Source organism: Nipponia nippon, unplaced genomic scaffold, assembly GCF_047370975.1.
Source record: "Nipponia nippon isolate SJK-2023a ecotype South Korea unplaced genomic scaffold, ASM4737097v1 scaffold_4, whole genome shotgun sequence".
In the NCBI taxonomy this organism is placed as follows: Eukaryota; Metazoa; Chordata; class Aves; order Pelecaniformes; family Threskiornithidae; genus Nipponia; species Nipponia nippon.
The window spans coordinates 108077363-108095818 of NW_028262358.1; positions in this window are offsets into that span (position 1 = coordinate 108077363).

Sequence of the window (18456 nt, forward strand, 5' to 3'; positions counted from 1 at the left end):
CCCCAAGTAAATTTCCACAATGAATAAACAATAAAGGGAGAAATAAAGCAGCAAGTATGAGTGCAACACTGCATGAGTACAATCAATATTCATCAAAGAGAAAAAGCAAAAAATCAATAAGGTAAAAATTAAAGAATAAAAAGAAAAAGAAATCTTCTCTTTCAATAAACAGGGACAACTGATCTCCAGTGCCACAGACCACAGATTCTTTCTCATTCTGTGCATGCTTTCAGCTAACAGATCCACATACACAGCAGGGAGTGTTAAGGCTGCAGGGACAATAATTTCCTAACTGTTAGGAGAGCTGCTTTCAAAATCTAACATTATTACCATATAGTGACTTTCCCTTTATGCAATATGCACCTAACATATATATGCAAATGTATATCTATATATACACACTTACACATATACATATATATACATTCCCCCCTGGGAAGTGTAAATATGTCCTCAGGGCTGAACAATGGATATTAATAAGTTGCCATTGCTCTCTCTGGGAGAACAAACATCTAGGAAATCAGCAGGAAATAGCTAAGGCAGATATTTTACTGCTAGTATGTAGTTCATAGAAGCTCCCATTACAAACTTTTATTAAGACAAATAATTCTGATGAAGTTCAGGACTTGTCTTTTTCACAAAGTGTATTCCAGTTTTCCTTTGCATGTTTGTAAGGAGGTTAGACACAGAAGTTTCCCACAGAAAAGGAGGGTAGTGTGGAGCTCCCTTTGTCCATGGCTCAGGTGACCTTCCAGATGCCTCTGGGACCACAACAGAGTACAGAGATGGTGGGTGGTGCAGAGCTCCTTTCATCCACAGCTGTGGGGACCTTTCAGCCGCCTATAGGACCATGATGTGGTACAGAATGGAGCTATGTGTGTTTCCTTAAGCTTAGGTTGATGTCCTTGTACAAGTTGTAACACTCTCCAGCCGAGTGGTGGAGGAGGGAGAGGACCGGAATATGCCACGATCTGATTGTGTCTCTGTCAGGAGCTGCGGCTGTCAAAGACAGGAGAGTCAACAAACAGAGCAGCCATGCTCTGTCGCCATAGGCAGTCCCTTCCTCCCTACCTGGGGCTCTCCCAGCCTCATGCTAACTGTCCATCCCATGTCTCCCTGACAGCGAGGAGGCACCCATCCTGGGCCAATCATGTCACCAACCCCACTATAACAGGGGCCACCACCAGCGTTCTACCCACTGTGACATGGCCACTACATTGCTAGGGCTGGTGCCAGGAGCTCATGTGTGGCCAGCCCTTGGGCGCCCAGGGAAAAAGAGTGTAGAGCTGCCTTTGCCCATGGCTGAGGGGAGCTTCCAGCTCCCTGTAAGACCACGACAGAGTGCTATCTTATCTGTCCTGTAGAGTGCTGACAACTCTCCGGCTTAGTGGCAGAAGAGGGAGAAGACAGGACCATGCCGTCCTGTGGTCGAATCCCTGTCTGCACGTCCACCTGCAATACACAGGAGAAGCAATGGAGGAGCAGCCATCCTCCATTACCATGGGCAGCCCCTGCCTCCCTGCCCTCTCCTCTCAGCCCTTGTTCACCTGTCTCCTCCACTGCCAGACTGGGCTGGTGCAGGCCTTTTTGTACCCATCCTGGGCACCACCAACATTCTGCCCACTGTGACATGGCCATGACATCCTGAGGGCTGGTGCCCAGAGTTAGTGCTACATCACTGTGACACGGCTATTATCTTCCACCATTCAAGTAAGAAGAAACAAATAATAATAAAAGCAAAACAAAAACAACAACTGGTAATGCTGGGGAGGGAAATTAAACACCGATAACAGCAATTTAAAGAATACCAGCTCAGCAAATGTTAAAGAGAATTAAAAGCTGCAGGTCCTACCCACTACCCAATTTTAAAGTTTTTTGTGTGGTAATTCATGGTGAGGTGTGTGAGTATGAAGGTTAATTCTGGAAGAAAAACACTTGTTGAATTGACTAGAGATAATGTTTCACTCCTTTAGAATTAAAGATGTCCAATGCCAAACCCTGAACTCATGAGTGGCTGACATGTTTCAGGATGTTCCAATGTGAAGTACAAGACTTGTGTCTTTCTTTCCCCAAAATGAACTGAAGATTTTGCCAGGGACTCTCCTGTACTACACAGTTTGGTTGGGCACTAGAACAAAATCCATACATTAGCTTCTATCTGCTTGGTTCACCGCAGACAATTACATCCTCTTTAATTGACAGGACCAGAGGCAACAGGCACAAACTGAAACACAGGAGGCTCTGTCTGAATATCAGGAAACACTTTTTTACTGTGAGGGTGACCAAGCACTGGCACAGGTTGTCCAGGGACACTGTGGAGTTTCCATCCCTGGAGATACTCAAAAGCCATCTAGACGTGGTTCAGGGCACCTGGCTTTAGGTGGCCCTGCTTGAGCATGGGGGTTGGACCAGATGCCCTCCAGAGGTCTGTTCCAATGTCAACCATTCTGTGGTTCTGTGATATATAGGTATATTGTAGATTAAAGCAACCAGGAACTTTCCATTATGCCTCCCTATATAATTTCCTCAAACTTTTAACGTTTACACTAAAAATTTCCATGCTTTGCCTTAAGATGGAAAATGTTTTTTGAAGTATTTCAGTTATTTGTGAACCCACTATTATGCAAACATGTTACTGGAGTGCAGTGGCTTTTTATGAGCGGGGGAAGATGGAGAAAGTAGTGTTAGGAGAATTTTAGCAGTCCTTTTCATCTTCATTAACTTCCATGTTTTGCGCTCTTACCGGGCTGTGGCAGCAATGTTAGCCCAGCCTGTGGAGGAGTGGTTCACAGGGATAGAGGGAGACAGCAGGTAGGGCAGAGGCTTGATTCCCTAAACAGCAGCAGAGGATAAGGCACCCCAACAGGTTGGAGCACGGTTTTGGGTGCTCCTGCCCATCCTGGCTTTCAGCTCCGAGGAACCTGCTGTACTCCCACCACGAGACTCATGTCAAGGAGAGAGGGTACATCCCCCGCTTTTGCAGTGAGACTGGCTCTGTCCTTCACACCAACACCCACGTTACAGCAGTTTTCACAGTCTTTTCACTGAGAAATCCTTGGTGCTGGAAAACACTGCCTTCGCTGTTGACTGAAAGCTGGTCACAGTGCCAGAACTATGCCTTATGCTGTCTCTGTGTGCTCTCTGCCCAAGTATGCCCGAATCATAAGCCACTAAAATACTTTGGTTTGCTCATGATCTTTAAAGATATCCTGAAGCTGGCAGCTATGTCTCCTGACGTTTCTGTCTCCCCTGAGCCTGCACCTACTCCTGGTGTGCATTGGGATTGCCCCTGGATCATCCCTGCCCTGCAGCCACCCAGCGTTTCTGAGCCTGAATAAGACTTTCTCGAAAGCAGGGCCCACAGTGCCCTTGGGCACATGAGAGGTGTTGCAGAGATAGGGATGGGAAGGGGAAAGAAAGGAAAGGAAAGCAGCAAAGAACAAAATTAGGAACCAGAGCTTGGAAGGAAGGATGCAAGCAGTGATGCAGGAGCAGCTGTTGCCCAAAGGCAGAAGCAAGGGCAGGAAGAGGCAAGCAACAGAACAGAGGTCAGAGCTACAGAAATTCAGGAAGGTAATGCCAAAAACCCCAAGTAACAGTGACAGGAAAGTTTATAAGCAGTAGGCACTTTTGTCCAGATCCTGCAGTGGTGTGATGGGTTGACCCTGGCTGGATGTCAGGTGCCCACCAAAGCCACTCTATCACTCCCCCTCTTCAGCTGGACAGGGGAGAGAAAATATAACAAAAGGCTCATGGGCCGAGATAAGGATAGGAAGAGATCACTTACCAATTACCGTCACGGGCAAAAGAGGCTCAACTTGGGGAAATCATTTTAATTTACTACCAATCAAATCAGAGTAGGGTAATGAGAAATAAAAATTAAATCTTAAAAGACCTTCCTCCCACCCCTCCCTTCTTCCCCGGCTCAACTTTACTCCCAATTTTCTCTATGTCCTCCTCCCTCAGTGGCACAGGGGGATGGGGAATGGGGGTTACAGTCAGTTCATCACATGATGTTCCTGCAGCTTCTTCCTCCTTGCTCCAGCATGGGGTCCCTCCCACAGGAGACAGCCCTCCACAAACTTCTCCAACATGGGTCTTTTCCACAGGCTACAGTTCTTCATGAACTGCTCCAGTGTGGGCCCTTTCCACGGGGTGCAGTCCTTCAGGAACAGACTGCTCCAGCGTGGGTCCCCCATGGGGTCACAAGTCCTGCCAGCAAACCTGCTCCAGCGTGGGCTCCTCTCTCCATGGGTCCACAGGTCCTGCCAGGAGCCTGCTCCAGCGTGAGCTTCCCACGGGGTCACAGCCTCCTTTGGGCATCCACCTGCTCCAATGTGGGGTCCTCTGCAGGCTGAAGTGTGGATATCTGCTCCACTGTGGACCTCCATGGGCTGCAGGAGGGCAGCCTGCCTCACCGTGGTCTTCACAAGGGGCTGCAGGGGAATCTCTGCTTCAGCACCTGGAGCACCTCCTCCCCCTCCTTCTTCACTGACCTTGGTGTCTGCAGAGTTATTCCTCTCACATATTCTCATTCCTCTCTCCAGCTGCAGGTTTTTTTTTTTCCCTTCTTAAATATGTTATCCCAGAGGCTCTACCACTGTCGCTGATGGACTTGGTCTTGGCCAGTGATGGGTCTGTCTTGGAGCCGGCTGGCATTGGCTCTCTTGGACATAGGGGGAGCTTCTAGCAGCTTCTCACAGAAGCCACCCCTGTAACCCCCCGCTACCAAAATCTTGCCATGCAAACCCAGTACAAATGGACATAAAAATCCCAACCTCTTATTAGATAACTCCCTATTCTTTTGATGTTCAGGAAATAGGTGAAAAAATGTGTTAATTCTGCTGCAGTATTAATCATTGCCACAACATTCTGTCAAAGATAATAGAGTTATGTTCCTGCTGTTTCGCAGGCTGCTGGTGAAGTTGTCTTCTTATCTCAGGTGATGCCGAAGAGAATTATTTTGCCTTATTGTAGAGAGCTGTCTCAGGACCCTGGATACTCCAGATAGTTTATACAAATGTCCAGAGTACAAAAGTCATTAAATGTACACTTAAAGTTAGGCAATGTGAATATTTCCTCAACAGTACCTATTTTCTTTTTACACATCAGTATGCTTTGTTACAATGCTGAAGAAGACCCATGGTGCTAGTTCTCCTGCATTTCTTATGCTGAAAATAGCTTGGTACCATGTTGCAGTGAAATGAGATGCGGTAGCTAAGTGGTTAAGGAAATTTGCAATAGATTCAGCAATGTCAGTCTGCGCCTTGCTCTCTATGAGTTCTTGTTATGAGTTTGTGCTTCCTTTTCCCTAACTGAACTAGATGGGAAAAGCTTTCTTCTTCATTTCAGCTGGGGAATCAAAGAGGACTGAATTTTTTGCTAGCCACATTGTTCTTTTATATGGCAGTGGCTACTGAAATTGGAAATCTTATGCACCATAGCACAGCAGGCCATATAGCCTCAGGTGAATATACAGCCACTGCTATGAGTCTGTGTATTGATTTTATTACCATGCTGTCTTAAATAGATGGCCTTATATCTGTCAGCTGCCAGAGACCTCGGGTGATAATGACTTGAACTTTGTGGGATTCTTACTAAAAGCTTGTGGCACTCAGAATGTCTTTTTGCATTTAGTTGATATTTTGACAAATTTCTTCCATCAAATATTGCTGATTTGTCTTATTGAATTGGCTAGTGATGCAACTGCACAGTTGCAAATACGAAAATAAAATGTCTGGCAGTATCTTCAGTACTGCGTGTGTATTGAGAGCTCTGGTATCTGGTAGCACGCATCATAGATACCAGTGAAAGTTTCTTTGTTCTGTCTATATTGATAAATAAAACAAAGCCAGAGACCACTGTCCGGCCCAAAGGTCAAATAGGATAAACTGACTGCATTCACACTACATAGTCCTAGGGCCCGAGAGTCCTAGGGGTATCCTCTGGCCCCTGTAACTTTCCTGGGCTTTTTTAAAAATTATTATTTTTATTTTTCATTTCTTTTTTTGCTTGTAGGGTCTGAGATGACATGAAGACTGTTATCTACCAGAGTGATATTTTCATAGCATGAAGCTGCAGGCATGTGTTGCATAGAGTGTCTTGTGGCATGAGGAGTGTTTGAGGGTACAGTGCTGACTGCTGCAAAGTTAAGAGTGTGTAGGGTGGGGGACACCGAAACCGCTGCATTCTTCTCCAAGTGGCCTTTTGGGAATGGTCTTGGCACATGTTATCCCCTGAACCGTGCCCAGGCATTGTCTTGGAGAACTCTAACTGGGACAGGCAAAAACCCTGCCAGGGAGTATGCTAACAATTATGCACTACAGAAGACTGGCGGTCCCGTCCAGTGCTCAAATTCATTGCCTGACACTTTTTCATTTAACAGCATAGATCTAACCTGTGTTTTAAAGAATTTCTTTCAGAAATATTATGGGATCAGGTTATAAAGAATTCTCTTCCCAGTCCCCCATAGACTATGTATGAAGCTTTCTAATTTTTGTAGTTTTCTACAATACAGGACCATGTCAGCATTGCCACTTCAGCTCAAACTAGTAGTGTACTTGCTCTGTGTTAGTGGCTATTATTATGTTGGTCTTTTTTCCCTTGAACAATTCAACTGCCCTTGCTGTTTGGAAGCATTTCTCCAGATCTGTCTCCCTGAAGGATGCCTCCTGCAAACTGGACTCTTTTGTCCCAGAGACAATCCTAAGTTCAATTATGGAATCTTTAATGTCTATAAAGTTACAGATATTGTTTTCAGTTCTGAATGTATGTTCAGTCTTTATTCTGATTTTCAAATTTCTGGGTAAAATGAAAAAATAAAAAAAAAAAAACAACAAAGCAAAGCAAAAATATCCCAGTAGCTCTCTATTCTTATTTACTTGTGGTAAAACTTCTTTTTGTAATACAAATAGAAAATAACTAGACCTCAGACTGCTTGTATCTTTTAGCTAAGTAAGGGACTTCATAGGATAGCTGGGATAGAAAGGTACATGGTTTACTATAACCAGCAAATACGATTTCCATTTACTAATTCTAGTGGTGAGATACAAGTATCTGAAGGTATTTTGCAAGAAATGCAGAATTGATAATAATTATTATAACCACAATAGTGCAATAGTGCCTTAGCTATCTACTGATATAAGATCAATGCAGATTTAAGTAAATACAGTTTGCCACCTTTGTACACAAAGATATAATGATCTACATAATTAAGTACAGTATTGGAAGTACTTCCAGTGTAGGTATGCTTAAAAACAGAGTATGGAAAACATTTATGAGGGATGGTTTCTCTGAAGGTGAAGTACAGTAATTATTGATGATACGACCCCTTTTATAAAATCAGGAGTACGAATTTGGAAGAATATACAAAGAAGATTAGGTTTATAGCATTGATTTTTTTCTGTTCTGCATTTATATGTTTTCTACACCTATGGTGATAATTTTTCCTGTATTTTTCCATGAAATAGTGCTGTTACCTCAATAAGAGGGGAAAATCTGTAGATATCTGCATAGGTAATAAGAATGAGATCAAGGGGTCAGACCTTGTAAATAACCATGCTGTGATCTAAGGCAGCAAGTTGATTCAGTAAGAAATTGATTAGTCAATATTTCTGCAGTCTCATTCTGTCTGGAGTTATCAAAAATCTTGCTCAGCTGTTCCATGCTTCAGGCATTACTTATGACAGCAATGTCATTCTCCTATCTCTTGCTTTTCTACAGGTAGGATAGTTAAAAAAAATACTTCAATTTCACATTTTTCCCATGGCTTTCTGCCGTTTTTCTCTTCTGTTTTTGCTGTCTGAGTTATGGGCGTTTTTGCCTATTCAAAAAGATGAGAGAAGTTGTTATTTTGCTTAAAACTGCAAGAAGCTTTATGGCAGTTTTTACTTGCCTTCTTATTATAGAGTCCTGGGGAAACTCTAATTTTTGACCATGACAACGAAAATCCTGCTTTTTATTGTAATAAAGCCTGAGATTATCTTAGAAACTCATGACTCTGAGGATTTAGTCTTTAAGACTAACCACCAATTATTACTAGAACTGAAGATAAAAACAATCCTGCTGATTTGGAATCAACCCTGCCCTTCTAGAGCTACAGAAATAAGCCCAGTAAGCTGAATATTACCTAGTAGGAATTATTATGGTTTTGCATATATAGAATTATTTAGCATATCTTTTGAAATGTCTTCATTTTCATGAAAGAAACTGCAATTAGTATTACAGAAAACTTCACAGATAAGCCCCCTTGCTTGTCTACCCCCACTAATTGTGATTTCCTTATTCTGTGTTGTCTCTTTATGTTTCACTGGCTCGCTCCAAGCCTGTCCTTACATATCAAGCTTTCTGTTTCAGCATATTCCAGTATTCTGCCCACTGGAGAGGCTGAGCCTAAGAAATGGCTAAATGTGCATCCTTCTGATGTCAAATGTAAACGGGACCAGTCTCGCCGTGTTTACTCTTAACAAGTCTTGACAGTGTCCCTTTATAAAAAGACAAGGTTTTCTTAGTAAATGTGTTTGGGAAAAACTTGTATTGATTGATGACAGTGACAATACCCCTAAGGGACTGTCTATCATACCGTAAGGGAGCTGTTGCCTTCTTTTCACACAGAACAGGAGTAGTGTGTGTTGGGGCACCTGGGTGGATACCCCTTTTTTTCCAAATAACTTTTTGGGGTTTTTTTCTCTTCTGTTCCTCCAAGTTTCTAGAAAGCACAAAGGCTGTTAAAACCTGTGTTGGAAAGATTTCTGTGAGATGCTAGAAAAAGTGTAATTGACATAGTTCTGTCACCTGCACATTTGGGTTTTTTCTCCTTTAACTTTTTTTCTTAACTAAAGCAAAATTCCTACTGGTGCAGGTTTATCTTTTGCAATATACATTGGCCAGTTGCTTATTCTTACAATGTATTGTATCAATATATCATCATCAAAGGTGACAGCTGTGTGAAGCTGTCACAATAAATATAGCAATAATTTTATTATTGTCTCTTGTTAAAATGTGTTCAAGGCTGCAGCATCTAAAAAAATATCAAACATGAAATGCCTCATGACTAATAAAAACACTGCGTACAGGATGTGTATGTGGATATGTTGCATGTATATGCTGCAGAGACGTGTATTTATAGTAACATGTTGTAATTGTGACAAAAGTTCTGTCAGCATTTCCAGTATAAACATAATTTTTGGGATTTATTACACAGTGTCGTGGTTTAACCTGGCAGGCAGCTAAACACCACACAGCCATTCGCTTACTCCACCAGTGGGATGGGAGAGAGAATCGGAAAAAAGGTAAAACTTGTGGGTTGAGATAAATACAATTTAACAGGACAGAAAAGGAAGGGAAAATAATAATCATGATGAAAGAATATACAAAACAAATGATGCACAATGCAATTGCTCGCCACCCGCTGACTGATGCCCGGCCAGTTCCTGAAGAGCAGCCGCACTCCTTGCCCTGGCCAACTCCCCCCAGTTTTTTGTTCAGCATGACATCATATGGTACGGAGTATCCCTTTGGCCAGTTTAGGTCAGCTGTCCTGGCTGTGTCACCTCTCAGCTTCTTGTGCACCTCCAGCCTCCTTGCTGGCAGGGCAGTATGAGAAGCTGAAAAGTCCTTGACTTAATGTAAGCACTGCTCAGCAACAACTAAAACATCAGTGTGTTATCAACATTATTCTCATCCTAAATCCAAAGCACAGTACTATACAAGCTACTAGGAAGAAAATTAACTCTATCCCAGTTGAAACCAGGACAAACAGCTATAGGATTAGATCCCAGAGAGAATTTGGCAAGTGAGGCCTCAGCCTGGGTAGCAAATTCTTCTACAGATTTCTTTTTCAATTAATTGCTTCATAATGTATACAAACACAAACAGAAACAGATGTTTGCAAAGTTTTTATTTGTGCTGGTGTAATTAAAAACAAGCGCAGGTTTAAGCTGAAGTTCACCTCAAAGAAGTGCCGAAGTTAAAAAAAAAAACAGCAGAGTAAAAAAAAAAAAAAGAACCTGCTTGTCTTGCTCAGCATAGTCTGCTTATTTTCCATGTTTCAGGTATTTTTCTGGTGACAGTGAGGAAATATCATGTCTACTGTTCTCTCCTTCAGTTGACTCAAGCCTGGGACCCTGTTCTAGGCTTTCAGGGGACAGAGAATCGCACGCCGGCTGAAGTGCTACAAGCCTCAGTGATGCCAGATTTGCATGAGCGATCTGGTTTCATGAACATCTCAACACTTTGCAGACATTGCAGGGAATATGGCTTGTTGCTGTTGGAACTTGTATTTATATGTTCAGATTCTGTTTTATTCTGGTGTTCCCACAGCTTGTGGAAAGACTCATTCAACTGGAGATGACCTGTGGAAGAGTTTTGCCCACTAGGAGAGCTCTTCTCTGATGAAACTTAGATGACGTTTTGTCTTCCCATTGTGACAGTTGCTGCACTTTCAGCTCAGAGCAAGTGGATAAATATAGAAAATAGCTCTCTGAATACTAGCTATGCCATGGTGGGACAGTTCAGCCCTGCTTTCCACTGAGATGAGCTAGCTGAAACCTGCTCTCACTGCAGGGCAGATGAGCTCCATAGCATCCACTTTAATCCTGGTTCTGCAGGCATGCAAACCCAAGGACCTGTTGGTGGACACCCAGTTCTTCATAGTTTCCTGTATGCTCTGAGGAAGAGGAAGATTTAACCTACTCTGAAAGACATCTCTGAACCCATTGCTTAGTTCAACACAAGGAGTTGTGTATACGTTTGGAGAGGAAAGAAGTATCCAGATGCTCTCAGGCTTTTCAGGCACGGTTTGGTAGGTTAGGCAGAACCGGAAGCTCTTGATGTCATGTTGCATACAAAGAGCTTGTTCAATTGCAGAGCCACTGGAGGAAATTATCCAAGCCATTGCTTTAGGGACAGACAGAAACATTGCACGGTCACAATGGGAAGTCCAAATAAACCAGTTCTCCTTCCTTCCACATTCTAGGCTGGTGTCATTCACGGTAAACCTCCCGTCAGCTCTTTCTGTCCTCCTCTCAGACATCCCACCGTCACAACGCATTGCTGCAGTGCGAGGCTGTAGGGCTACTTGATGATGGTTTTATTCTCACTTATTTTGCTCACTTGCAGAGTTAGGTAGATGATAGTTGATTTTGGGGATTATTTACTAGATTAAAAAAAAAAAATCAGCTGCAATTAAGTTATAGATACACCAAAACGACCCGTCTCATCTAAAAACAGTATGTGGGAAATTTCTATTTCACCTAAAATAAAGGTAGAGGAATCAAGATTATTCTAAAAGAAAGACATGAACCTGTTAGAGCAGGTCCAGAGAAGGGATACAAAAATGGTTAGAGGGCTGGAACACCTCTCCTATAAGGCTGAGAGAGTTGTGGTTGTTTAACCTGGAGAAGAGAAGGCTCCAGGGAGACCTTATTATGGCCTTTCAATATATAAAAGGGGCTTATAAGAAAGACGGAGAGAGACATTTTGCTATGACTTTTAGTGACAGGACAAGGGGCAATGGTTTTAGACTGAAAGAGGGTAGGTTTAGATTGAACATAAGGAAGCAATTCTTTCTGATGAGGGCAGTGAGACACTGGAACAGGTTGCCCAGAGAAGTCATAGATGCCCCATCCCTGGAAGTGTTCAAAGTTAAGTTGGATGGGGCTTTGAGCAACCTAATCTAGTGAAAGATATCCGTTTCTATGGCAAGGGTGTTGTACTAGATGATCTTCAAAGGTCTTTGCAGCCCAAACTATTCTATGATTCTAACATGAAGAAAATCACAGTTTTCATTTTGAAATGGTGAAAATGAAAAATTTTGGTAGTTGAATCTCTTAGTGAAAAAAAATAATTGTTAAACTTAATACATATTGAAGAATCATATCAAGTTCCTCACACATCTTTGTTTCAGCAAGGAAAAAAGTTCCACCTAAAACATTCTGGTGAAATAAATTACATTACGTTCATACTTAGCAGAGTTGAAGTTTGAACCCAATGAGCTTTAACAAAGTATAAGCTTTATTCTCAATGTGGATAAAAAGGTCTAAAAAGGAAAAAGGCAATAAAAATGTGTCAAAAAAGATAATGCAAAGCTACAAGTGGCTATTGTCAGGCTGATCTAAACATATTGTCAAGATTTCTATCCTTTTTACATAGAATTATCTCTACAGAGAGAAGCATCATATCAGAGAGGTCATATTTTAAAGTGGAGTTGTATGTAAACAAGGGCATTTGAGATTAGCATGTTATTGTCACTTTTGGTACTGATGACAACTGATAGTTTACCAAGTGATAAACCAGTAGACCAACAGCAGCCAGGGTTTTGTGGAATGTCTATATGATGAATACTTCAAACACTACAGGGTAACACAAAAATCTTGTGATTCTTTCCCATAAATATATATATATATACACTCAAAAAGATTTTTAAAATCTCACAGATCAGCCTTCATATAACCACGTTATATATAAATGTAATAATAATAGAATATTTTAAGATTCAAAGTGTAGATTTTATAGAGATTTTCCTTCATGCCATCTAATGTCCTGAAAAACTCTTTCTTCATTAAGGTTTAATTGAAAAGACGGGGTGGAAGGCAATGATCTCCTCTTGTATTACAAGATTTTTTGAAGGGATGGTTTTCCTGCCATAGAGCATGAACAATCTAGAAGGACTAATGCCCTTTAACTAAAACCAACACCACAAATTTGCTCTGATTAGCTCAAGAAGAACAAAGCATAGCTATATTCTTGAGATTATAATCAATGTCGCTAGTGCTTACTTTGAAACTGTAGCCAAGAACGAAACCACAAATAAACACACATTATTTATTATCTATACAATATAGATGTTTACAGGGGATGTTTCATGGTGATTAGTTTCCATATTCCAAGTTAGGATCTTGAGATCTGGTATATTCATTTATGAAATCATTAGGAGCTGAGAAGGGGTAAACTATCCTGATGCTGAAGGCTGACCTTTCAGTTATTTTTGTCAAATCTGAACCATCAATTTGTCAGCCATGGTATGTGAACCAGTTGCCTTCTATCTATACTAAGGTGCAGCCAGCCTTCAGTTTGGAAAAATTAAGGTGAATAAAGGTCATCAGATCTCTTTATCTGATTGTAGCCAAGAAAATTGCTGAAAGCAAGCAAGTATGCTGCAGGCACATTGGTGATTTTTCACAATGCCACTGAGTAGAACCTTGAAATTTGGTGCAGTCATAGATCATAGACCTGAGTGTGCACACACACACACGCACACACACACACATAAAGAAAAAAACAGAAAAGAAAATCCAGATTTCAAGGAGAATATTCCCTCACAGGGCAGTCAGTTATTGAGGATTTTGTTTTGTGTGCCATTTCATCTTTTTAGTCTTTTAGTGTTTCTTATTTTGTAACCTCACCCTAGCCTTGCTTTATTATTATACGTTTATTTATCTGTACTCGAGCAATATAAAAACACCCATAGAATAGCTCTAGGTGCCCATAAAATTAATTAGATTTACAATTCCAAATGATGGCCACCAAACAGCATAACAATAATCCCATAGAGAGAACAAATTAACTCAGCTAGCCAATAAATCAGAACAACAGAGAACTGTGTTTTCTTTTTCACCTCCAAGAAATAGAATCTGAACTTGCCCAAATACTTTATCAAATAAATGACTCTTCTAGGATGCTCAGAAGGTCATGATGTTTGACTGGGTGGGTTTTTTGTTTTTTTTTTTTTTTTCCATAAAGAAACTAATTAAACACTTCTCTATTTTTTGTATGTGTTATGTGTCCCAATGGATATGACATTGTCAGCTATCAAGACTGAAAGTTCTCTGATGTCACTACTTCTATTTATCATGTTCCAGATAAGAGAATAGCCATATATTTATTAATTGGTTGAGTTGTTATTAAAAATTACAGTTGTGCTAATTCTACCTGTAAGCCTCTACAAGACAAGGGTGATGACTTATTGCATATTGCAACTGGGAATGAGTGACCAAAGGCTAATGTTCTGTAGCAAAGCACAGTGCAAAAAAATTTTTCTCACTCTCTAATAATAAGGTCTTCTCATAGCCCCAGATAAGCTCTTGGCTGAAGGGACCATCATTTGCTTTATTCACCTAAGAAACAAGGCCCTGATCTGGTTGGCCTCTAGATCTGAAATTTACCCCTTCTCGTTTTAGGGTCTAACCGTCCTGCAGCTCTTAAAAGCGTAATGTCATCTGAATGCGGTGCCCCTCCCGTTTCACTCAGAGTAGATGGTGAGGCACAGATATCTGCAGAATGTAATTCAGACTTAATATGTGTCCAAATACCAGGATTTTGATCGATTACTGTTTTACACTAGGTGCTGGGAGTTTCAGAGAGGAGTCTTGGTTTTCTTCAATATAAATGTTACTACTTATAAGAAAAAGTATAATACATGCCAGAGAGAGTAATGTAACCAGCTTATCATTTTTTATGGTGGGTTAAGACCTGGTAGCATTACTGTGTCTTCCTGTAATTTGTAAAATGAACATTTAAAAATAAAAGATTGACATTTAAGGTAAAAGTACCTCTTCACTGACCCTGGGCCTTTCTCTTTGATTCAAAGCAATTGTAGCAAATTTGAGAGACAAAATTCACCAAGGTTAATAACAAAAAATGATAGTCAACGCCAAACTCTGCATCTGCCTGCATGGATGGACTGCTATCCAACCGCATCTTGAATATGATTAAAAATATAATTTGATTTTGAAATCCAAATGTATCTAGCACCTTCCTCCCTAGAGGACCAAACCAGATGTGCCTTGTTTTTATCCTGCTGGCAGCTAAATGTAATTTCCTAGGTAGACATCCATAGAAATCCTGTGGTATCTTAAAAAGTAAATTTCATCAGGCTAAACACAGATCTAAAGCATTAGACTAATGAAATTTTAAACCCCATCCCATAAAGTTATATTTCACAAAAGTGGAAAGCAGTTTTTATTCCTTTTTGCTGCAAATTTTGTGAACATATGGTGTAATGTGGAAACACGGATAGTCAGAACAGTTAGCAGTTGCTGTGGTACTGCTGGCTTATTTCCACTTTACAAATTCATACGAAGCTAAAATATCACGCTGGTGACATATGCTTACTGGCTCTCCATTTACTGCCTGCAGCTATGGGCTCCTGTATTCTAATGGTAATTCTACAATCTGTTCACTGACAGCTCAGGGGGCCAGATGATATGCACACTACTGACAGGGACATCACTTTCATGAAACATTTACTTCTCTGCACCTGAATATTGGAGTAATCATATAGAGAGTCGACACACCATGAAATAGAGTTAGACTGAAGATTCTGAGAAGAAAATAGCAGACTGTCACTCAAAATAAAGTTCATTTTATACCCAGCAGAGCTAGGTTAAAAGACATTTCCATACACAGAAAATGCTTTCCATCTTTAAAGCTGCAGTTTAAAAGAAAAATGTTTTCCCCGTGTTTTTCTTCAGTGGCTCAAGGGATAATTACACTCCGAGACTTGCATTTGAGAAAGCTTGTATTTTCTCATCCTGTGCTATTTGAATGAAGTCAGAATTAGAGTGGGTGGATGGGCACTGAAAATTCAACCCTACCACATTGTCAAAAGCACCACCAAACCACCTCTGGGCAACTTCATTTTATTTCCTCGTGCTGCCCTGCAAGGTTGACTGTAAGGTTTTGAACACTTGAAGGTCATTTGCACAAAGTGACCTCCCAGGTCAGATCTTTGCATCTTATTGAGGCAGCAGCATAGGTGCGGCTGAGCTTTAGGTAGTGGATCACTGCCCAAGGGAACATACAGCCAGGATGAGATTGGGCAGCTGGTGCTGGGGAGTTACATCCATGAGCAGCCAAAGTGTTCAAAGGACTTGCTGTAGGATCAGGATCAGCTGCTCAGAGCAAGAATGGCTGAAGTGTCCCTAAGCAGATGCAGGCGAGGCTGATAATAAGCACATTCAGGTGAGAGCTGGTAAAATGCATAATGCATTGCATAAATGCTATATTTTATGGAAAAGGGTAATGATAAATTCCAAGGCAAAAGGTTAATTTAATTATGCAAAATTTGAGAAAAGGTCTAAAAGGCCAGATAATATCTTATCAACCTCTGTTGTTCCCACCAGAAGGTAACAACCAATTATCTAACATTAGGAAAGAGGAATAGAGCAGTAGAATAAAACAGAGATTATTCCCTTGCTAATACAGACAGGGCAAGGATAAACATCTAATGTGTAAGCCAGCAATTGGCAAGCATGGAAACCATCTTTCCACTACCCATATTACCTGTGAATGGAAATATAGTATCGATATTAATATATTTCCCATGTTCTGGCCATCGTGAAACTAATTATGAACAAAGAAATTGTCAGCCATGACATTGGAGAAGAAACTTAAACATTGCTAGGTAGATGGGGGCAAAGTTAAAAGCTGGACTGGAAGGCACAGAATTAAATACTGTCTGGAAAGAAAAACAATCATGTGAGAACAAAATGATATTTTGAAATCTTTCCACATGCTAATGTACCACTGAACATGAAACATCACACGGATTGAGAAGGGAAATGCACAGAAAGAAAAGTGGAGATTGCTGAGAAGTAAAGCTTGCAAATGCCACCACTGGTGACAGAGAATCTTCACTGTCCATCCTTCATGATGGTACATTGAAAATCTGATTTTTGTTGCAGTGAGGAAAGGTGACTTGATTATACTTTGTCTGAATTATCATATGCTAGAACAGTGAGTTCTGATTAGACATCACAACTACGTGTGTAATATAAATCTTCATAGCTACATCTTTAACAAACTGAAAGCTACTCCTGTGGTTATTTCAAGTCATTTCCAAATTCTGATTCTCTATATATTCTCAGTAAACACATTGCATAAAGCATAGCTGATGTTATTAATGTCAAGTTCTAAAGATTTTATTCTATGATACCTCATGTTCTTAAGGATTTTTCTCATAATATGCTAATTTTGTGACCAAGGAAAGACTGTCAGAATTTTCTATTTATGAAGTGATCTTTCTGCTTGTTTCAGAATGGCAGCTGACATGACATTATTTTGCAATGGGATCACATGTCCTCATGATTTTCCGTGTCCTAGGTTTAAACAGCTTCCATTTGTGCTGTAAAGATGTAGTACAAACTATGTACCTTGGGGCTGATTGAAAGTTTTTTCACTGAAGGGTATTTATATGCAAAGTTTTTATACAAAATGGCTTTTTCGTAGAAAACTAAAATGTCTGGATTTAGAGTTTGAAAAAAAATTTTTACTAAACTGGGAAAAAAATATTTTTACTTAGTTGAACAGTTATTTTTAAACAACAAGTAATTGGAAATAAAAACAGCTTCTGTAGTTGTTTTTGTATTCTGTTTTTCAAGTGAGAATAAAATACCTAGAGGAATAATAGAAAAAAATTCATTTTTCCCCCAGAAAATATTTTTGTTTTTTAATAAAATATGAAAAGACAAAAGAATACGTACAAGATTGAATCATACCTACTTTTTAATCTATTCCAACATTGAGAAAATATATAGCATTTTTTGACTAAGTACAGTAGCTACATTTTATAGGATTACCTGGAAAATCTTTTCTGCTTATACAACAGTAGGGATGGCTTAAGGCAATGCTACCATGTGGCTGTAGCCTGCTACAGAATGTGTACACCCACTTTATTCTTTTATGGAACATTTATTTATATACCTCTTGTTTTTATTTACCCATGTTTACAGCAGTATATTAAAATTTTATTGTAAAAAGTGCTTTTATTTTCTAATAAACATAATATCCTTTGTTCTGTGTGGGAAGATGAAGAGATGGACCACAAAATCTCTTCATTATTTTTCCCCAATTTTAAGTTTCTTCGAACACTCTGCAGTACGTCTTTCTTTCAGAATTGCCTGAAGCACGTTCTTGCAATACTTCTTTCAAAGTGAGATAGCCATAAATTGAATGGGGAGGGGTGAATACCATGTAAATACTGTCCCGAACCTGGAATGGAGAGTAGTACCATGATTGTATTTTTATGAGGTAATTAATTTTACATCTTGATTTCAGTAGACTTTTTCAAACTGAAATGCAGCCTGAAATTCAGAGATTAATATACTGGAGTAGAAAGTGTGGAAAATAAGACATCCTACCATGTCATTAAGAAGACTCAGGTGGATTTTGAAGAGAACATCTCTCTTCAATCCAGTATCCCTAAGACACTGGGGGAAAGCACAAATTTCTACCCAAAATATGCAAACTACTTATATATGAAACTTTTTGCATTTCACTGCTAAGCTTACACACATTTGAACAATGAAATAGAGTGTGTTTTCAACAGAACTCATCATACATGTGTAAAACAGATGAAAAATCCCTCCTTCATGGATTGACAATATGTTCAGTGGCCTTGCTATCTAGTCCCATACTCTTTGCATATTCTCATTATACCAAGTATATTTTTGGTTAGAT